The sequence below is a fragment of the Humulus lupulus genome, chromosome 1 (genome assembly GCF_963169125.1).
Source record: "Humulus lupulus chromosome 1, drHumLupu1.1, whole genome shotgun sequence".
NCBI lineage: Eukaryota > Viridiplantae > Streptophyta > Magnoliopsida > Rosales > Cannabaceae > Humulus > Humulus lupulus.
Window position 1 is genome coordinate 111,080,716 of NC_084793.1, and position 22,217 is coordinate 111,102,932.

General features: G+C 38.0%; 1 pseudogene; it reads left to right on the top strand.

The window, feature by feature from the left end:
• Positions 1 to 10,856: 10,856 nt before the first annotated feature.
• LOC133819725 (uncharacterized) lies at positions 10,857 to 22,209 on the top strand (annotated as a pseudogene).
• Positions 22,210 to 22,217: the final 8 nt, after the last annotated feature.

The window sequence follows — 22,217 nt, forward strand, 5'->3', positions numbered from 1 at the left end:
AATTGGGGCCTATTTGTAATATTGGTCCGTTGGGGGCATAAATGTTAATATATGTGGGTAAATGATTGAGACCACATTATTATGTGGATATATTCGCAGTATACAGCTTGAGGTGATCCTAGTGAGCGATTTGACGAAATAGTCATGGCGGGGTTTAATACCTAGCTTGAGGGAGCCTAGGGGTATTTTGGGAATTTAAAGAATATATTTTGGATTTATTGAATAATGAATAAGTATTTGATAATTATTTGGACACGACGTGATTAATAGGTAAATGTTAGGAACACTTGAGGAATTAGCGGGAATCACGAAAATGACCGTTTTACCCTTAGAAGTAAGTAGAGGGCTGGGTAAGTAACAAGGGTAGCTTGGTCTTTTGGTTAGGGGATAAGGTCAATTACACTCTAGGCTTAACCAGAACTCACTAGAAATCACTAGGAAGACTATCATCTCTCTTTCTCCCTCTCACTTACATTTTTTTTTCTCTCTCCCTCTTGTGCTTGGGGCTTTGAATTTGTTGAAGGAGAAGTCTAGGATTTAGAGCTTGGAGATTGAAGGACTGAGCCTAGAAGGGGACAAGGAATAGCTAGGGGATTAAAAATTCTACTGAGGTAAGGATCCTATTTCTGTTTTGTTGAGAATTCAGGTTATTAGGATGAATTTGTCTAGGTTTTGAGTAATGACTGATTGATGATTTAGGATGATAAATTTAGTGGGATTTTAAGTGTTTTTATGATTAAGATATGTAATTATGAGGCTTGGTCTTGTTACAGGACTTGGTTTGGGTTGGGAGTGTAATTGGGATATGAATTTGAGGTTATAGATGGGGAAAACCTCAAGATAACCCAGGGAATTATGGGTTCATGTGGGTGCACCATGACCCAGTTCATGGGCGTCGTGGGCCACGTAACCCAGGAGCCTGGGGGGGCCTTCTGTTTCGTAGGCGCATCTGACCCTCAGGGCCAGGACATGGCCTGCATGCTTGTAGAAGTCAGGGGTGGCGCCTTCTGTCAGGGGGCGCGCCGCGAACCTTAGGGCCAGGTAGCGACCAGCCTAGGCAGCCTGAGCCAAATTAGGCTTTTGGGTTCGGGATCTAAACCTAAGCGCTCGGGATGATTTCTACTACCTGTATTAGTCGAAGTCGAGGTCCCGAAGGCTTGTATTTTATTCCAAAGCTTTTAATTGGTTTATGATTTTAAATGTTATCCACTATTGCTATGTGACTAGGTTATATTGCAAGGGCTCATGAATTAAGGATCATGCTCGAGGCCAATATACGCTTTCTGCTCAGGATCCAATGTAAGAAAATTGCACCCATGTGGTTGTATTTGGGACTAAGGTTCCCTGTATCTGAATATATGTAATGTGTGGCTATATTGATGATATACTTTATATGAATGTGACCTAAGGGTGTCGAGGCTACTGATAAGCGCATTAGACGCAACTTGGCCAATGTGAGTCGGAGTCAGCTAAATAATTAGAGGACTCAGCCTAAGCGAGCCGTGGTCAGCTAAATAGTCAGAGGACTCGACCTAAGTGAGCCGGGGTCAGCTGACTAAATAGAGGGCCCAGTCTTAGGATGCTGACACCTAATCACTTGTATTACTGATTAAGATGTATGCTTGAGAATATATATTTGTCGTTTTTTAGCTTAATGCTTGTACACTGTTGAATAAATGAATTGGTTGGGTCAAGGTTGATTAAATGCTACTGTAGCTTAATGCTTGTACACTGGGGTATGATATTTACTGTCTTATATTGTTGCATAGTTGTGCATGTTGTTTTAAGTTTTCTTGTTGGGCCTTGGCTCACGAGTGCTACGTGGTGCAGGTAAGGGTGTTGATAGCTGGACAAGCCATGAGTTGGAGAGCTTCAGGGGTGGTATGTGCATATGCAGCCTGCACGATCGCCATGGTTGGGGTTGCTTGGGAGGAACTAGGGTTAAACCCTGTTTTTGTCGCTTAGGATGTCTAAATTTTATATGTTTATCTTTGACCAATCTATAAAATAATTTTTGGGATCTCGTGTACGAACTTAATATTTTAATGAAAAATAATTAGTTTTTGACCAAATATTTTATTACTTGACCTTGTCTTAGTCTTTAGCTACACATTTAAGTTCAAATGACTTGCTTAGCAAGTTAAGCACTATTTTAAACACACTGTAACGATCTTGGTTATCCAGGGCGTTACAACTTGGTATCAAAGCGATCTAGGTTTAAGGTTCCTGAAGGCTGACTGGGCATGTACACTCAACGCTAAAGATAAGCTCGACTCACGGTTAGGTACTTAATGACATGATTAAGTGGTTAATTGTTTAAATTGAACCTATATGCCTTATCTGCGTGTTAGTATAGAAAAAACATGATGTGTATGAGTATATTTTTTAGTAACGGAATTTGATAATTAATGCATGAGTGATATAGATTGGTGTTCTGATATGTATATTGTGTGTGTGATTGTTTGGACCTGCCCATGGGATGATTCTGGATATGAATATCAAGGCTGAGGGGTTAAGACGGTGATTACAGACTGATTCAGAATGTATGTACTCAAGATGGTTATTGGACCTGGTATTGCTAGAATGGGGGTTGTAGATGATAGTTAGGTTTGGAACCCTCCATTTTCCCTTGGAGTTTGCAGTAGATTTTTTCTGGTATGTGAGTAAGGCTACTAGATCAGGATAAGGAGATTAAACGGTTGAGACACCGGGTTTCGTTGGGGAAACACTGTTTTGTATCTCTTGACAGTAAGGGCACCAATGTTGGTTTAACTTGAGGATGGAAACAGATAAGAGTTATTGTATGAACGCCGTTAGAAGCATTATCCTCTAGTTTATGAGGAAGGCTTGGGGTTTGCTCAAGAACTAATCAGTGGATGGGCGTGATTGACTTTGTCCTTGATGATATGAGAATGGTAGGCCGCGATAGAGTAGTTGCGCCATTCGCATGTGGCAGAAGGATGCCCGGATGTGGTGGGGAATAGTACCCTAGACCCGAAATGTGTCATGATGGGTTGGGAGGAATTCAGATAGTGATTTGATAAAAGAGACTACTATGATGCAGTTTGAACTGCAAAGACTAATGACTTTATGATCTCGGTTCAGAATGGTAAGATAACGACAGAGTATGTCAATGAATTTGGTGGGTTGGCTAGATTTGCTTCTAGTTTGATGAGGATTGAACTCTGGGATGGCCCGGAGCGTTAGGGTCGCTCCAATGCATGGGACTTCTATCTATGCTCATGTAGTAGGGAGGGCCTTGTTATTAAAGACATAAGAGATAAGATATGGAGTGTGAATGCCATAGGACAAGAAGCAAAGGTAATGGTATTCCCATTTGCGGGATTAAGTAAGGGCAGTTACTTAGTAACCAGAAAAGATGGACCCCAGATAGTTCTACTACTCCTGGTGTTGACAGGAAGGGTTATAATTTACAGGTTAGTTGTCAGGGCGGCGATGAGGCCTGGAAAAGTTATTTATTATGTGCCAGATGCGGGAGACATCATCTGGGAGGTCGCTAATTGAAGGCATGTTTTCTACATGGAATAGTTAAGAACATTAGGGTGGATTGCCTGAGATTAGAGAAGGGAGGACTGGTCTTCCCCGTTACAGTCAGACCTTGAGGATAGTCTATTGGAGGTGACTGATTGACTAGTTAGTCCTCGTTCTTTTGTATATAATGAGCTTGAAGAATTTGGTGTTGCATATCTCTAAGAAAAGATTCATATAGGAAGTACATGCCCCAAGGTTGTTATACAATGAGGCTTAAGATATTAGTGTCTGTTGGGGAAGAGTTGGTAACTTTCAAGAGAAGAATTGGAATACAAGTGGTAAAAGGTTTATGGTAAAAGTTATTGAGCTCGTCATATGAGAGTTTTGATATGAGCCTGAGTATGAGCTAATCAATTAAATAAGGGACAACCAGAGAGTGTATGAGATGGTAATGATGTCTGGGTTTTGAAGGGAAGGACTCAGTTGCATCTACGGGATGCCTAGACTTTGGGGTAGATATCACTTGGAATATATCAGTTAGACAGAATGGAAACTGGATTAGCCAGTACGGTTTCAGATGGGTGCACAGAGAATTTTTGGGTACGCTATGAGCTTTGGGTATGGATAGATTTGGTATCAGAGACATCGTGAATGATGATATTAGCCTAGCAGAAATAATTAATGGTTCAGTTGAAGAGAGTATTTGATTTAAGGATGGATCAAACGGAGCATCATATCGTGGGACACGTTGACATTGCCTATAGAGAATGAAGGGTTCAATTACCTAGTTGCAAGATAGGAAATGTTCTCAGGAATTGATCTTCGATGTGGTTATTACCAGTTGAAGATTAAGGAAAGAGACATTCTAGGAATTAGTTCTTGCACCAAGTAGGATATAATGGATTATCAGTGAAAGTTCTTAACTGACCAATGCTTCAATGACACAGGTAAGTTTGACAAGTATAGAGTATAGGAACGACATGGATGAGTCATATCTAGATTGGTTAGGAATGTGTTGGTCTACCCCCAGTTGGAAGCAGAATGCAAACGACTACTACGTTGATAATACCAGGACAGATAACACAGGGTTTCAGGCAAGGCTCTAGAAAGTGTAAGCTTTTATTTCTCCAAAGGTAATCAAGGTCACGTTATAGGAAGTGAGGGGATTAAGTATGAAGGAATTTAGTCAGAAGCCACAAATAGATTTTTGATGAATGCCTGAGGGGTGAGAAGTTCAGTGAGACCAGTAGGACACGTCAGTCACTTCTTGAAGCATCTTCGAGGATAGTTACACCTAGGATTAGGATGACACAAGAACCTAAAGTTGGACTGAATGGATAGTTTTGTATCAGATTCTCAGAAGATAGAATAAGGATTGGTTAGCACCCTATGGTATTAGAATTCGTATACGATGGATGGATACAGAAGAGAAATATGAAGGATAATGTCTTTGTTTAAGACGTGAAACTATAAGGCAGTGTATCAAAGACTAAGATGCGCCCAGGTAGAGACACAAGGGATGGTTGTTTGTGCATCACAGTAGATGAAAGAACAAGAATACAAATGGTATACATGGAGCATTAAGTTTATGGTAATGCTAGATAGCCACAGTTAAGATGCAGTGCTGGCATCCACGGATTAGAAGTAAATGCATTAGCGCAAATGATTTGAGCATTTGGCTATTTGTAAAGGAATAACCTTGAGACCAAGACCTAGTGAAAATTAATGGGTGATTCGCATTGGAAACCCTTAATTTTATAAAGGGAAAATCAATATGGAAGTTAACCTCCTAAGTTGGTAAGATCTGTGCCAGTTGGATAGGACGCCAAGAATTATAGTAAAGTAACATGAGGTGATGATTAAGAATAATATAGTACCTGTAGTTGGTAATGGATAGATATATCTCTATGGGTAATGAAATTCAAAGAGAAGATTTTGTAGGAATGGTTCAGAATCCTACTATTTTAGCATGAATAAATTAAGATATGAAGATCATATGAGTCATCCGATGGAGTCTGGTGTTGAGGTGGAGATTCTAGATGAATATTGTAACCATGACATTTAAATTGATGTTGGAATCTAAAAGTCCGTATATTGGAAGGTAAAAAGGTATAGTAGTGGACCGTAAGAGTGGACCATATTAGACTACAAGTAAGATGGTTGGACATGGAAGGTTGCGACTCAACTGGTTGAGCTAACACACCTTGATTAATGGAAAACGAGTATCATAATAGTGGGTATGGGTGAAGAGAGACTGTATGTCTCTGCAGGACACCGAAGTTGATGGTGTCAGACTAAGATCCATTATTTTCCAAGTTTTGGAAAAGGATGTAGAAGACAAAGAGTATAAGAGAATTATTGGTTACCTTCATATAGACTGGCAATCTGAAGAAGTGATTCAGATTTTTTAGAATTATGCATCAAATGTGCTAGTGTTCGAGGCATCAAGACAAGTATGGTCCCTTGATGGAATAGTCACAGTGGCGAATACCGGTCAACGATTAGGGTGACTCGGCATAAGATATAGTAAGGTAGAGAGCAAGAAGTACTTGTTCTATGTAATGAAATGAAAGACAGAGAATATTTTGATTCAGTACTAGTTCAGGGAAACCATTGAAGATATTAGAATTATTAGGGCATAAGTATTTGCCTATCTGAAAGGACATAAGAATTCACAAATTCCTAAATAAGGGAACACGAAGTTCCAAGACGAGAGACTTTGTATTTCTTCGAATAATGTAGAAAAGAAAGCATAAGATGTTTTGGGAAAGAAAAAGGAGTTTTGACTCCCGGTTTAATAAGGGTTCTGAGATCATACCAAGGACTAGGATAGGGGCCTACAGATTAGCCTTACCCTAGTATGGATGGTGGATTACGAATGTTACTGGTGCCAATGTCAAGGAGAGAATTGTATGATATCAGCGGGAGTTGTTGATATTCCATGCCAAATCTACAAGACTTCAACCCCAAGAAGTAATGCACCTCAACTTCATTGTTGCTGGCGATTTTCCTCAACAGCAGTTGATGCACCAAGACTCCAAAGAAATTAAACTCCAAAGCCAAAAATAATTGCTTGAAAGGGGATTCCTTAGCCCTTTTAAGCAGCCTGAGCTCCATGAACCTAGTCTTAATGTGATTTAAAGTGCTACTACCTTGATATGTCACTCGACTAGGAAAGTGATCACTGAACAGAACAAGCAACTTAGGAATTTGCAACAACACATGAAAAAAAATTGGTAAGAAAACAGAATAAAATAAATTCAAAAAAATTTCATCAAAACACTGAAATAAGTTTTCATCGAGCTCTATCGAGCTATAATCGAGCTGTAATATACCCTATCAAGCAACTATCGAGAAGCAATCGAGCAATATAAACAACCTAAATCTATAGAGACCATCGAGCTAAGCAAAATATGTCTACATAAATAACCATCGAGCTACAATCAAGTCTGATATCGAACCATTATCGAACCTATCGAGCCCTAGTAATCTATTACCACAGATCCATCAAGCCTACTATCGAACCTATCGAGCCCTTTTTATCTATACCACATATCTATCGAGCTCCTATCGATCCACCATCGAATTTTTCAACAACCCTATCGAGCCTACTATCAAACCATAATTGAGCCTATCGAGCTAGTTTCATATATTGCCATAGTTCAATCGAGCTTCTATCGAACCTTCATCGAACCTTCATCGAACCTATCGAGCTACTAGTTCAAACCCAGAAAATATGACAGACCTAAGAACTGCCACACCCATTCCACACCACAAGATTCAAAGGGATCAAAACAACAATAATGAGAATATGGGTTCAAGAATTCAACTTAATGAGAATATGGGTTCGATTGATGGGTTTGACGGGTTTGAGGTCGTGGGTTTAGAGCTTCGTTGCCGACATTGGTTCAACGAGCTTGGGTGGCTGACTTCGGGGAAGAGAAAGAGAGAGGGTGAGATCGATTCTAGGTTTTGCTTTTTGAGGTTTGCCTTCAGTTTGGGATTGGGTTTCGGGGAGGAGAAGATTGAGAGCAACAGAGAGATAAAGAGAGTGTAAGAGTGTTTGTGGGGGGAAAATTTTTTGGTGGGAAAAAATGAGCAGGGTATTTTTGATACTTGGTGAAAGTTTAGCACCAATTTGAAAAACTAATTAGTGTTGGTATTATTTAGTAATTATACACAATATTATGCATAAATAGTGAAATTTCCCTAAAGATATTAGATTCTAGAAAATGTCTTAGGAATTGGACTAACGTGCTTTCTATCACAAAGTGTAACGCCCTGGTTACCCTAAGACAGTTACGGTGAACTTTGAATCGTGCCTAAATCACTTATCGAGTTCTTTGGTTAAAAACGTGCTTCTAGGTGTTATTAATAGGTTAAGGTGGGAAACCAATCAAAAGGAAAGGATATATTTTATTAAGAACATAAAATTGTCCATGGGCCCATAAATTTTTTTATAAGTTATTTACAATACAAAATGGTCATTACAGTTTAAAATTTACAACCCGCCAATCTAAGCGGAAAAAATAGGGTAAACCCCCTAGTTCCCTTGAGAACTCCTTGGCCATGGCGGTCAAGCGGCCGCATATGTACACATCACCACCTCAGCTCAATACTGCAAGAAAACTTAAATGTGAAAACTCAATACTGCAAGAATATAACATCAACCGATGACCATAATAATCATCCAGGACTTTTAGTCCAAAATAGAGGAGTGACAGTTGTAAAGGTCACTAAGGTGGGTTCCGTTCCATTTACAAATAAGTGATCATTTCACTAGCTTAAACGAGATAGGTATTTGATGAGATAGTCACCAACGTAAACCTACTGAGTGACCATAGAGTCACTAACGTGGGATTCCGTTCCCTTAGCCATGTGAAAAAATAGTCACCTAGGCCTTTGGCCCTGGCTTTGAGTAACTTGTCATAGACTAGACAAGCGCTTATAATTTTCATCGAACTTAGGGTCGGTCCAACATTAATGCTCCTTATGAGTCATTCAATGCAGATGTCAATTAGATCTAATATTTTATTGGCTCTGCCTTCATGACACTTATGTCGTTTCTGACTCTTAGGTCAGTAACACGCGGCCAATGCCGATTCTGAGTAGTCAGTGCCATACACAAGTAAGCAAGATTTGCTAAGCATTTAATATGCAATCAATGTCCACATTTACACACTCAACATGCCTCAATAATAACCTCGCATGTCATATATATAGGGTGCGGTTTTCTTACCTCTAGTTCAAGCAAGAATTAATAAAAGAACGACCCTTGAGAATGATCACCTCTTCGTTCCTTGACGGTCACCTGGTCATAACCAATTATGAGATTCAATCAATGAAATGAATAAAAATAGTTCTCAAACCAAGACCTAGCCTCTGGGACATCGAATCCTACTAAGCCGGGTAGTAGGAACGATCTCGAGGCTTAAGGTTTAAGCTCCCATGATCAAAACTCTACTTTGGCCTCAAAACCCTCAAGCACCGCGGTCCCCACCTCTCTGAGCCGCGGCCCCCAGCCAAGACAGAGGTGCCTGAAGCAAACATCATGGCCTTCCTTTCCAAGTGCCGCGGCCCCCAGGCCCCTCAACTCCGCCACCCATATGCACCATGCTTGGGTCGCGACGCCCAAGAACAGGGCCGCGACCCCACCTGGAAGTTCAGCCATAACCCCAATTTTCCATCTTTTAATCCTTCCAAAATCCTACTTAAACATCTCCAAATCAAAAAATAAAAGTTCCCAAATATCCTAATGATCCAAAATCGTTAAATCCCGAGGCTCAAACAAATAAAAAACTCATCAACACACAAAATCCAAATCAGAGCTTAGAAACTCTAAAACTTAAAACTTAACACTTAAAGCTTAGATTACCTTTGATTAAGTTATTTCTCGCTAAATACTTCAGTCAATAGTCTTCTAATCTTTCCTAGGATCACTATGCCTCGATCCTCGCTTGATTCCGACTAATAAAACCCAAGTTTCCTTTGAAATTGCGACTAACGGTAAAAAAGGATAACATGTGCTAGAAAAAAGTGTTTGAACGTAGGTTTTCTTCTGACAGGTTACTTCAAGCTTAAGTAGTCTCAAGTAAATCCTAATGCTCAGGGTCCCAAAAAAATCCCCGGGGGAAAAATAGTCAAAACACCCAGAATTTCCTCCTGATCTCACTAACTCCCAATATATCATCAAATAATCATTCTCATTACACAATATCCCAATAATTGACCCCGTTATGACAAAACCGCTAACTTGCATTCTAAGATTGTCTCATGCCGAATAGCTCGAACATATCCACATAACAATGCGATCTCATCCATAAATCACAAACATGCACCAAAATATACAAATATGCCCTCAACGGGCCAAATTACCAAAATGCCCTTGTGATGAAATGTGGACCCACCTACATGCATTTAACGTGCTATTATAATATAATTCACATAAACATGCATATAATAATTTAATAGCATAATAAATCAATTATGGCCCTCCCGACCTACTAATCCAATCATTAAATCGCATTAGGGATTTTGGGGCATTACACAAAGTATCTTGGGAACACCTTCAATTTCTCACAAGCGACTATATGTTTTGGCAAGAAAATTTAGTAGTACTATGAATGCATTTTATTTTCAGATTTACCAAATATTTTTGTATAGTAGTAACACCAGTCGTACTCGAAGGACTATCAATTCACTTTATTAGCAAAAACAATGAAGGAAAAAAAAATGATGATTAAAACAGTTAAGAGATCATTCGCCACCACTAAACAATCATCCAAAAAATTGATAACATCATTGAATTTATTCTCTACTAAATTAATAACAGTAGATAATTCAACTCCAGCATTATCCTAAACTCACTGTTTACCAAGTTTTTCAGAAACTAGAATTATAAAGATAAGAGAGCTTAGAAAGCGAAGATTGTAGATTATCACACAAGGAGTTTTACGTGGTTGGGAAGTTAAAGAGCCTTAGTCCACGAGTTGATTGTATTAGAGCTATTAGGAGCTTTAGCAATGAAGTTTCTCTGAGTTTGAGGAGAGTGTATGCTTACAAGAGAAAAATAAGATCCTTTTCCCAGTGCACAACTGTTCATATTTATAGGAAGTTGAGTGCTCTGTGTTTGGGACGGACTAATCCGTACCCAATAAGGGTACAAACACTATTTGCTCACTGATGGAGGCTTAATAAAAAGGATTTTAATAACTTAAATGCACTAATCAGGGTCCACTGGGCTGGTCTGAGCATAACCACGCTATAAGACTAACAACATTACGCAGCTTCAGTCTAGTTCGTGTGGGCTTCGAAGGAGATCCGGGGGAAAACATTCGTCAGAGTAGTGGCAATACAATTTTGAGATGACGGTGTACATTCTGTATGTAACCTCTTCTGCAGGTTAGTTATGGGGACAAAAATCTGTGTTTTTTTGGGTGATGTCAGTATCGACAGCAGCTTATCGCACCTAACCTAGGCACATGATTCAGGTTCATTTACTAACATCCCTATTTGTTTACCCAGACCCTGGTTCATTTACCAGCATTCAGGTTCATCCATGGTCGTCCTGGTCCATTTCTAGACTTGGAGGAAATGGTATCTTCATCACACCCCGTGTGACACCGAACAAAGGGTCCGGGAACATGTAACATGCCAACTTCATGGTCCCGACTTTTATTCCGACACACCGTTTCAGATTTACTGATATTTGGGCTGCCAAAGCTCACTCCTTCCTCATCCATGGACTCAGTATGCGGTGCCGCGAATGAAGGGAGGAAACAGGGATAACATTTACCCCCGAAGTCTTCATCTGTGCTCGCACAGTGGAGGCTTGCTTCCATTTCCGGATCAATTCTCAACATCTCCACTACATCAAATACCTCTTTCTATAATACATAATTATATGCTGATTGGAAAAGTATTATAATAGGTAACTTAAAAAGTTAGAAAGCGCTAAAGTTAAAAGGGAGGGAAAAAAATGGTTGGGTAAAGTTAAAATGGAGGGTAACCCACTCGGTTTCTGCCTAGCTCTATTCTCTCAAAACCCAATCCCTAATGACGCCTCTGCCTCTTTCTCTCACACTTGGTTTCTCAGTTCCCTCTCCATCGATCTTTCTCTCGCTCACTCTCTCCCAGAGTCTTTACACCCTCTCTCTGTCGCGCAAGTTGCTGGAGCACACCACACCAGAGGAACACTCTCTCCACATGGTGACCAAGTGTGATCGGAGAAAAAATTACCACTTCCATTTTTCTTCTCCCTTTCGCTTCAAAATTCAATTGTACTCTCCAATCTATTGTTTCTCAATATGTTCCTAATCTTCCTCTTTAGCTGCCCAGAAATATGATATATTTGCCCCTGATTCTCCACTTTCAGTTGATCATTTAATTCTACCCCTTCTCTTTCATAAATATGTGGAGTATTTTTGCCAAGAAAGCTACTTCAAGGAAGTTTAAGCTCTTTCCCAATTCTCACATTTATTCTTCTTCTTCCAGTTCTCCTAGAGAAACTAATTTTCTTAGAAAATATAGGCCAGATACGACTCGGGCTACTGAGAATTCATGGTTCCCATTACCAAGTTTTCGTCAATTTGGGATAATATCGTCTCTGGATAACATTTTGGGACAACCCTGTTTGCTGAATTCGTGAAGTAACATTTTGGTACTTATGGTTTTAAAGGTAACACAAGTGTTGCCGAGGCCATTGCTTCTACTGATGCCGAGGACGATTCCTGGGGTTCCGATGAGGTTCAGGAGTTGTTAGACGAGATGGATTAGGAGAATAAGGTGGATTCCTACTTTAAGGGGCCGAAGAAAATGGTCGCACTGCAACAATTTTGAGTATATATTACAGTAAAAAATGACACATATTAAAAAGCATTATTAATAGGCAAATAAAAAAAAACACCCGCTTAATTTTTTTTTCACGGCCAATTTAGGCACCAAATGAAATAGAAACAGGCGCCTAATGAAAATTTTGTCTAACCCATTTGCCTCCTCTGCCCCTCTCTTTCAGACTCACTCCATCAACTATCTTTCATTCTCTCACTCTCTCTCACACTAAGTCTCCAATCCATTCTGTTGAGCCGCTGGATCACCACGACCTGTACGAGTCTTGTTGCTCTTTCTCCCTCACGCAATTCTTGCTGCTCAATCTCCCCCTTCTCCCTCACGCGAGTCTTGCTGCTCCTGCTCTATCTCCTCCTTCTCTCTCACGCGATTAAATTCTTATCTATGTGAGGTATTTTTTTTTATATCTGTCTAAAAACCTGGAATTCTTGTCTTAATTCTTTACACTGAAAAATGGCAGGTCTTGGAAACCCTGGCAGCTCTAGACTAAGCAATCCACTCACCGCATGTTAGGCTTTAGACTTGCTTATGAAATTGTTCAGACTGAAAAATCGCATTGAAATTCAACAGGTTTTGCATCACCAGATATGTTTGCTTTTAATGACTTCACTTCGTCTCGATGCTGAGGTAATTGCTGTTTTGTTCCTAAAATGTGTGTTTGCCATAAATCTTTTGTCCACCATGAGGTTTTTTGTTTTTTTTGGCTTTGTTGGGGACAATTTTCATGGTTCATTATTGCTCTCCTAAATTTTTTCAATGTTCAATCAGTTTGAGGGAGAAGCAAGAGAGCCTTCTTACAAACGTTTGGTTTTGCAGTCAGTTGCTCATATTATCAGGCTTTATAGGTCATCCCTTATCACAGAATGTGAGGTGTGTTTTCGATTATTTTACCACATGGGTTCATAACCTCTCTAATTTTACACATAAATATAATTTCTTATGAGGTGAAAGGAGCATAATCTCCACTTTGTGTTGTTACAACTGATTCTAGGATCTTGAACTTTCAAAAATCTATTTTCCCCTTTTTATTTCCTCCTTGGTTATGAAATTGCTTTTCGTTTACCCAAACCAGTAACTAAAATTCATGTTGTTTTGTCTGTTCTCTCTCTCTCTCTCTTCTCCATGGTTTCCCAAATGCAGGTTTTTCTTAGTATGTTGTTGAAGGCAACTTTTCTTGATTTTCCTTAATGGCATCACATTCTCTTTCTTGAAGTCCTGAGGGTAATTCTAGAAGTGGAAACATACTCCTTATTTATGTAGTATGTGTGAGATAGAAGATTATGGTAGAGCCTTGTAAAGTTGTTTGAATAATTACAAAGGTGGAACTTTGACAGGGTTTTTGTTTGGAGGCACGGACTTTGCGGATTCTCTTCCAGAATTTTGATATGTAAGATCACTTGTACCAATCTTCTTTTATTCGTTTAGGATATTTTCCTATGTAGCTGTATTAAGTTTGAGTGGCCTAATTTATGGTATCTGCTATATAGGCATCCCAAGAACACCAATATTGTTGAGGGCATGGTTAAGGCTCTGGCTAGACTTGTTTCAAGTGTACAGGTAAGATATTTTTATGTATATATTTTATAAGATTTTTGGTTAGTCCTAGCTGAAAAAACTCAGACTAGTGGTGTTTAATTCTAAAGTTTTCATTTTTTTTCTTTTTCATCTCTTTATCTATATTAAAACTTTTGTTTTTTAGAAAAATTATTTGTCTTATTGTCTTCTTATAGAAAAAAAATTAATGAGTACAATCTTCTGGTTCAAATAAAACTTAATTTGTAGATTTAAGTTCAGTATCCTCTCCGGTGGTTAAGCCTAACCGGGAGTGTAAATAGGAACCATTAATGAGTGGCACATCAATGATGTGGTGGGATGAATATGGATATAGGCTTTATACCATCGAGGAACAGTCTACAGGGAGATTTTTTTCATTTTCTTTCGGTAAATGTTGCCTCAATAGAGGACTTTCTGGCTCGACGTATGTTCGTCAAGTGATTTATGGTGATGATTGATTGCTTGTTGTGCAGTCAGAAGATACTGATGAGCTTAAAATGCTACATCTTAACCTTCCAGTTATGCCTTCTATACACAAATTTGATACATTACCCTTTTTAATTTTTACTTTTTTTTTAATAAATGGATGTCTCTAACATAGTTTTGCCTTTGTTCAGGTATCATATATCTCTCAAAATTGGCCAGTTCAACATGTGGTGGCTAGCCAAGATGGAATGTATTTAGTTGTTGCTGGTTTGCATGAGTTAATCATATCTGATATCTGTTTAAGGAAGTGGTGAGTATTTGGCGATGTTACGCAGGAACAAAGGATTCAGTGTCAAGGTTTGTTATGGATGGGGAAGATTGTTGTTGTCTGCAATTACACTGACTCCTCTAACACGTGAGATAGCTATTCATATTAAATTTCATTTTATTAATTTTGTTTGTGATGTGGAGCTGTTTCTTTTGTTATTTTGGGTGGGAGGTTAATCTTGCTCAACTAAATTGTTTTTACTGTTGCTATGATTACAGGTATGAATTGATTTTTTACCCTAGATATCATCTTGATCAGAGCTCCTTGCTTTGTTGAAAATCATTGCTTGCCAAACCAATGGGGATGGATGTCTACCAAGAGTATATACTAGTCACTTATTGGCCATTTGATGTCCATATATTCCATGTAAAATTAGTTGGTGAATTGACCCTATCTACTTCTCCAGATTTACAGGTAAAGAATGATTTTCAGTTGCTCACTTATAAAATTCCCTTCAAATTAATACCTATTTGATGATAGCCAAATGCTTTTTATTTAACTTGCATTCTGTATGTGAATGATTTTGTAAAGATTATATTCTTCATACATTTTTAAGTGATAAAATGACAAACAACTTTCTACAGTACGAGAACTTTCGATAATGACTGCAAAGAGCCATCTAGCATCAATGCGCTTCATCCCTAATCAGCTTCCAAGAGATTGTATTTCAAATAATCATGCTTGCTTTAATTCTGATTACCTGGCAAGAGAGCCTGCTAGGTATTGCTGGTCTAAATGATATTGAATGGTCTGCAAATAGCTATATACGTAGTTATAACGAACATTTGCATTTTAGGTGTTTGATATTGAGAGTAAATGGGGAGATTTTTCTTCTTGATTTGGATGATGGGCGTGAAAGGGAACTAACTGATTCTGTTGAATTATTTTGGGTTACTTGCAGTCGATTAGAGGACAAAACAAATTTAATTGAGGAAGTATCTTGGTTTGATTATGGACATAGAGGGATACAGGTAATGAGTCATCAAGTTCAATATCTTATCTCTGATATTTTGCAAGACCATTTTTGCTTAATGAGTTTCTGCTTTAATTCTGTTTCTTTTACTTGTCTGATATTTATTCTAGTTGGAAGTTTATTTTTACAGGTTTGGTATCCTTCTTTGGGTGCTGACCCTTTTAAGCAGGAGGATTTCTTACAGGTACGTATTCTTTAGTGCTAGAAGCCACAGGTTTTGCATATAATAAAAGGTTATCTTCATTGTTAGCATTTTTTTTCCTTATTTTTAAATTTCCCCCTTCCCTTAGTGTGCAATTTTAGTTCCTTTCAAGGTGAGGTCACTAGCTACTAAATTGTTGGCTTTTGTATTCCTTCAAGTATTTTTTTTTTAATGGAAAATCATTTTCTTTTTAAAAAGAAACATAATAAGGTTTTGTAAGTTATGAAATTATTTTTACTTTTTTCAAATTGAGGGTCTGCCGAAGTAATTTGGGCAAGCATTATAGTTTGTCTATGTATTCCAATTTGTGAAGTGACCCAACATTATTCTTTAGTTGGATCCAAAGCTGGAATTTGATCGTGAGGTATATCCTTTGGGGCTTCTTCCAAATGCCAGGGTTGTTGTTGGTGTTTCCCAGAGAATGTCATTTTCAGCTTGTACAGAGTTTTCGTGTTTTGAGCCAACTCCTTAAGCTCAAACCATATTGCATTGCCTTTTAAGGCATCTTCTTCAGGTACTATTTTCTCTTTCCTTTATATGAAAGTGAAGGTCCAATGTTTCTTTTACTGTCCAATTATGGAAATCTCTTGTACTATATATAATATTGTCTACCTTCTATTGAAATTTGAAAAGAAGATCTCAGCTCGTGCGTTAATTACTAGCCCACAAGGTTGGAATATGACTTGAAGCCCTTTGTTAGATTAGGTTCAAGCATATGTGTTTGGTTTGGGATGTTATTGCATAAGTGTCTATGAATTGCCTCTGGTTACCAAAATTATATTCTGTTTGCTTTGCAGCTTTTTAATTTTGTTTGTTGTTATTCTTGATCTTTGTTGAAGATATTGTACATAATTCTGGTTTTGTAACGCCCTGGACAGCCAAGACCGTTACACTGTGTACTTATAAAAGTGCAAGACTCACTAGTCAAGTCAACACTTTAAAAACGTGTCACTCAACATGTAAGAGCTAGGGTTAAAAAGGCTTTGGTCTCAAAAGACTCATTTCATATATTTAAACTGTAGTAAACATGGGATCCCATAAGAAAACAAAGTTAGAATAAGTTTACAGACTCCCAAAAATACATGAGTATTCACTAGCCATACTAAGGCAAACAAACAGACTTCAGGTTTCACGTCCTTGCCTAGACCCCAACCGTGGCGACTGAGCACCTGGCTATGTACATTCCGCTCGCTGAGCTCTCCAGTCAAGGCTGGTCAAGCTTTCCCTTGCCTTTACCTGGACCACGTAGCACACGTGAGCCAAGGCCCAACAAGAAAACATCATATACAACTCAGATAATAATAACAGACAATCAACTTATTAGGCATGTAATCCTCATCAGATAACTCACAACAGATACTCGGCACATACATTCAGATTCAAGATACAATCTATCACATATTACACTCATAACACATAACATTCAGGGCTGGCGACTTAGGCCACACCCTCTGTTTAACCCACTGACTCCGGCCCGCTTAAACCGAGCTCAGTGCATAATAAGCTGTCCTCGGCTACCAGTGGCCGAGCCGCGCCCTGTGCGCTAGTGAAACCCTTGGCGCCCTTAGGCCGTTGGTTCACTAAATGGCTTGCATGGCATAATACCATCTTTCCAAGAATTTACAATAGGGAGCTCTTAGTCCTTCACATATATTCAACCAGGTGCAGTTTTCTTACCTTTAGTTTGTGCGGTTATTGAATTACGAGCAACGCCTCTCAAGCACGATCCGTTCCCGAGCCTAAGCCTTTATCACCTAGTCACAACCAAAGTATAGGGTTCCATTAATACTCCAATATGGATTTCCAGTTACAAAACTAACTCCTAGGATTCCAATTCCACCAAGCACGGTGGTGAAACCAAACCCGAGCACACTAGACCACTTTCCCATGCCTAAAACCCTCAAAAATTCATGTGTGCAACCAAGGGCAGCGGCCCCTGAAGCCTAGCCATGGCCCTTCTCCAAAACAGAACCAACACGACCCCTGAAGGAAGACACGCGCCGTGGCCCTTGCATTGGGCGCTGCGGCGCTTGCCTTTGGCCGAGCCTCCTTGGCTCCTTTGCATTCTAGGGCCGCAGCGCTCTAGAACTGAGTCGCGGCCCTCCCCTTCGAACCCAGAATTTACACAATTTCAAAGCTCAAAACCTCAGCCACAACCACCCTTAAGCTCCCTACTTCAACACCAACCAAATCCAACATCTTTAACATGTCTTAAACAACTTAATTCCACAGAAAACTCAACCCAACACGCACTAATCTTCTCTTTTCAATTTCTGAAACTCAAGAGCTATAAACATTGAAACCAGCCATTCAAACCCAATTTAAAACCTCTAAATCATGAGTTGAAACTTACCTCTTCTGTTGAATCACCTCACCAAGCCAAAGCCAAGCTAAATCTTTAAGTTTCCTTCTTAATTCTGCCTTAAGACATCAAAACTATGTTTGTTTCAAAACTTGACCAAAACCCAGCTAGAACTCAGAATTCAACCACAGAAAAGAAGATTAGATTCATACCTTTATCGCTATTTTAGTTCCTTCATTTCCCCCTGAGCTAAACCTCCAAATCCTCACCACAAGTCTCAGAAATTCCAACTTGTTCTCCTTAAGTTTTATGTGTTTTTCCCTTCCCTTTGTTTTTTCCTTGAGAGTGAGAAAAAGCTGAGGTAAAAGTTTTAGTCGGTTTGTGTTTTCTAAAGGCTTCCTTATGTCTATCTCACTCATTAAGTTAATCCCGAGGCTCGGGGTGTCGGAACTGTCCCCGAGGCCAAAATGGTAAAATCCCCTAATATTCCCGCCTAGACATCCTAACCTCAAATATATCTCCATATATTTATTTTCTTGACGCGATAGTCCAGATCACTACTCGCTATCTAAAAATACCCCCGACTTATCCAAAGTCATATCTTAAGTCCCGTTGTGACTTTCCCCGCTATCTGACCCTAGAATCGTCTCGAGTCGTGCTCTGCGAACCTGTCCACATAATAATATGGTTCTCACATATATCACATATTTATTTCATATCACATTACCACATAATATCATCAATTATCATATAAACATTATTAGACATATAATTACTCATTTGAATCACAATTATTCCATTAATGCCCTCCTGGCACACTAATCAAGGCCCTTAAGCCTTATTAGTGATTTCGGGTCATTTCAGGTTTTGTATTCAGAGGGACAAACATGAAGAAGCTTTGAGGCTGGCTCAGTTATCAGCAGAGATGCCTCATTTTTCTCAGTGTTTGGAGTGGATTCTCTTTAGGGTGTTTGATGCAGTAATATCCGGGTACATTCAATGAGAATAAAATTACCTCAAAAGTACAATTGTTCTGTTTTTGTCCATTATCTAAATGGAGTAATGTTTATAGTAGTTTTGTTAAGCAAAACATTACTGGATCTTTTTGCTAACTTAGTTACCCTAGTTCTCTATCTTTGTTAGTGCTGCTATCTCATGTTTCATAGTTGAAGTCTAGAACCTCTTCTATTTGTTAGGCCTCTTTTAACCCTAGTTAAGGTATGAAGTGATCCAAGGAGCAGGTTTTAAGGTATTGTGAGATGCGTAGGTGATATTTCTGCAGTTAGTAAAAATAGTTAAAATGTATGAGAATCAATTAATATTTGATGAAAATGAATTTGACTGCAAAAACATGTCTAGTTTGTTAACTAGGTATTTTTGTGGAATGAAATCTGGAATTTACTTTCTGGTGCCCTTCGGTAATTATTTACTTGTCAAGACTGTTCATGCTACCTATGTGTGATCACACTAGAATTTCATGTATTTGTTCATGTGTAATTTATGTGCAGGCAAAGTGTGAACAAGAATCAGACAGCTGTTCCTGATTCCAAAACTTTCTCTTTTCTAGATAAGACATGTGAATTAATCAGAAATTTTCTTGAGTATCTTGACGTAGTAGTGAGTGTTGCCTGAAAAACTGATGGAAGACATTGGGCAGATTTGTTCTCGGTTGCCGAAAGATCAACTGAGTATTTCTTTAATTTCTCTTTATATGTGCTACTGTGTAATTCTACTTTTCAGGTTATTTGAGGAATGCTTCCAACGTAGATGGTACCAGACTGGAGCTTGCTACATAAAGGTAAGAATGATTATTTTCTCAAAATTAGCTATAACTTCTGTTAGAGAAGTGAAGCCGTTTGGTAACTTCTGATGTCTTCCGCACTAGACTAAATTGGAAGTGCAGTTAATTATCATTTAATTTATTTCTAGTTTTGAAATTTATCTTGTGGTTAGGCCATTGGTATGTAATTCTAATTCTTCATAAAAAAATCTGCTTAGTTCCATAGAAGTTGTATATTTTATTTGTTAGTTGAGTGGATTTTTATTGACCAAAGCATAAAAATCTAAATTGTACATAATGTTCTATAATCATTACATATATGAGAAGCATAATTTTTGAAAAGTTTTCTATTTTGGCTGTTTTTACAAGGTTTATAATCACATCCACTTTCTGCATCATTAAATTTTCATAAAAACTTTACTTTTGGATATAAAAAAGTTCCAGCTGCAAATGCAGCTTAAAATAGCTGATTGGGGAGGATTATGCAAGTTGGTGAATATATTTTGTTTTTGGATATCTTAGGTGATTGCTAAACTTGAAGGTCCTGCAGCCAGCCAGTACTGTGCTTTACGCTTATTGCAGGTACTTGCATAGGTTTCATTTTAAAAATAGTTTATTTATAATTGGATATTGTTTTCTTCGAATGATGTCTCTAAGAAGAATTGGTCACATGATGCAAGCAACACTCAATGAACCTTTATATGAACTTGCTGGAGAGCTGGTATTTTTTTTAAAGCAAATATTAGCTGTTATAAACACAAACAAGGTACTTTTAGATACAAGAATAATTTAACAGGAACATTGTTCCTTTTTTGGTTCCTAGGGAAGGCTTCTGCTGAGATCAGGAATGGAGTTAGAACCTGCGTCAACAGATTCTGATAGTCTATCTCCATGGTTCTTGGGTTATTTCTTATTTCGTTCCAGTTACAGGAAGTAGTCCTTGGATAAAAGGTTGATGCACATTTCCCTTAATTTTTGCTGTCTCAGATCTGGCAGCTTTTTTAATAAATGATATTAATATTGAAACTTTTCTTTGGAGTAGCACCACATTCAAAGAACAGAGTGCTCATGTTGCTTCTGTTAAGAACTTCTTAGAAAACCATGCTAGCAATTTGATGTATCATAATTATACAACCATCTTCAATCTTTTATTTCATGCCTATGTGTTATAGTTAGTGTAATTGCATGGCCAGCTTATAAAGTCGTAATGAGGTTATTAACTTTCTTTCTTTTTGTACGCTTTTAGTTTACTATTAACTCTATGTTTAAGCATTAATTATTTAAACTTTTGTGTAGCTAAGCAAATCAACCTCACAACAAAGACAAGTGCATAATGGAATAGATGATGAATTGGAGGGTGGATCAAGCTTCATGGTTTACTTTTTGTGTATCTTGTTATGTTTCTGTTTTTTACTTTTGAAGCAAAAGATGTGCAAGACTAGAATTTTATTATGTATACTTTCAAACTCAAGTTAGAACTAAGAACTTTTGAAGTGAACAGTGTCATGGTTTGAAGTAGTTCGTCTTCAAATGTAAAAATACTCATGGTTTATCATATATATTGAATATTTTAGATTTTTTGATCTATTTAATATTACACTTGTGATCAATTGTGATTTTTTTAATCAAAATACAATAATAAAAACTTTTTACAACAATTAAAAATGCTTACTACAAAATAACAAAATGTTATTACTGGGAGAATTTATAATAATTATAGATGTTTTGTATAATATATTATAATTGGGACAAAAAGTTACGATTTATATAATAGAATGAACTAAAAACATTATAAAATGATCAAATATAACAATTTTCATAACAGTTGGAATGTATTATGCTTAAAGTATAAGATTAAACTTCAAATTTATAACCAAATACTCTAACTAAATGTTATTATTTGAATATTATAGGAACTAAAAATGTGTTATTGAATTGTTTAAGATAACATCGAACATAACATTCGAATACTGTTATAAAAAAGACAGGACTTTTAATAACAGGGGCTATGTTAGCGTTTTCAGAAGCATTATCAATACTCCCGGTTATCAATTTTTAAGTGTTATGAATATTGTTTTTTCTTGTAGTGTCGCTGGAATCGGAATCATGAAATACCACATTCTTAGGAGGCGACAGATAAAAATGGAGACAGAGGCGTGGGAAGAGGCTACCAAAGAGTACCAAGAGCTTCTAACAGACATGTGTGAGCATAAACTTGCACCCAATTTCCCTTATGTGAAGTCATTGTTCCTTGGTTGGTTTGAGCCTTTGCAGAATGCCATTGTTGCTGATCAGGAGAAAGTGAAGAAAATG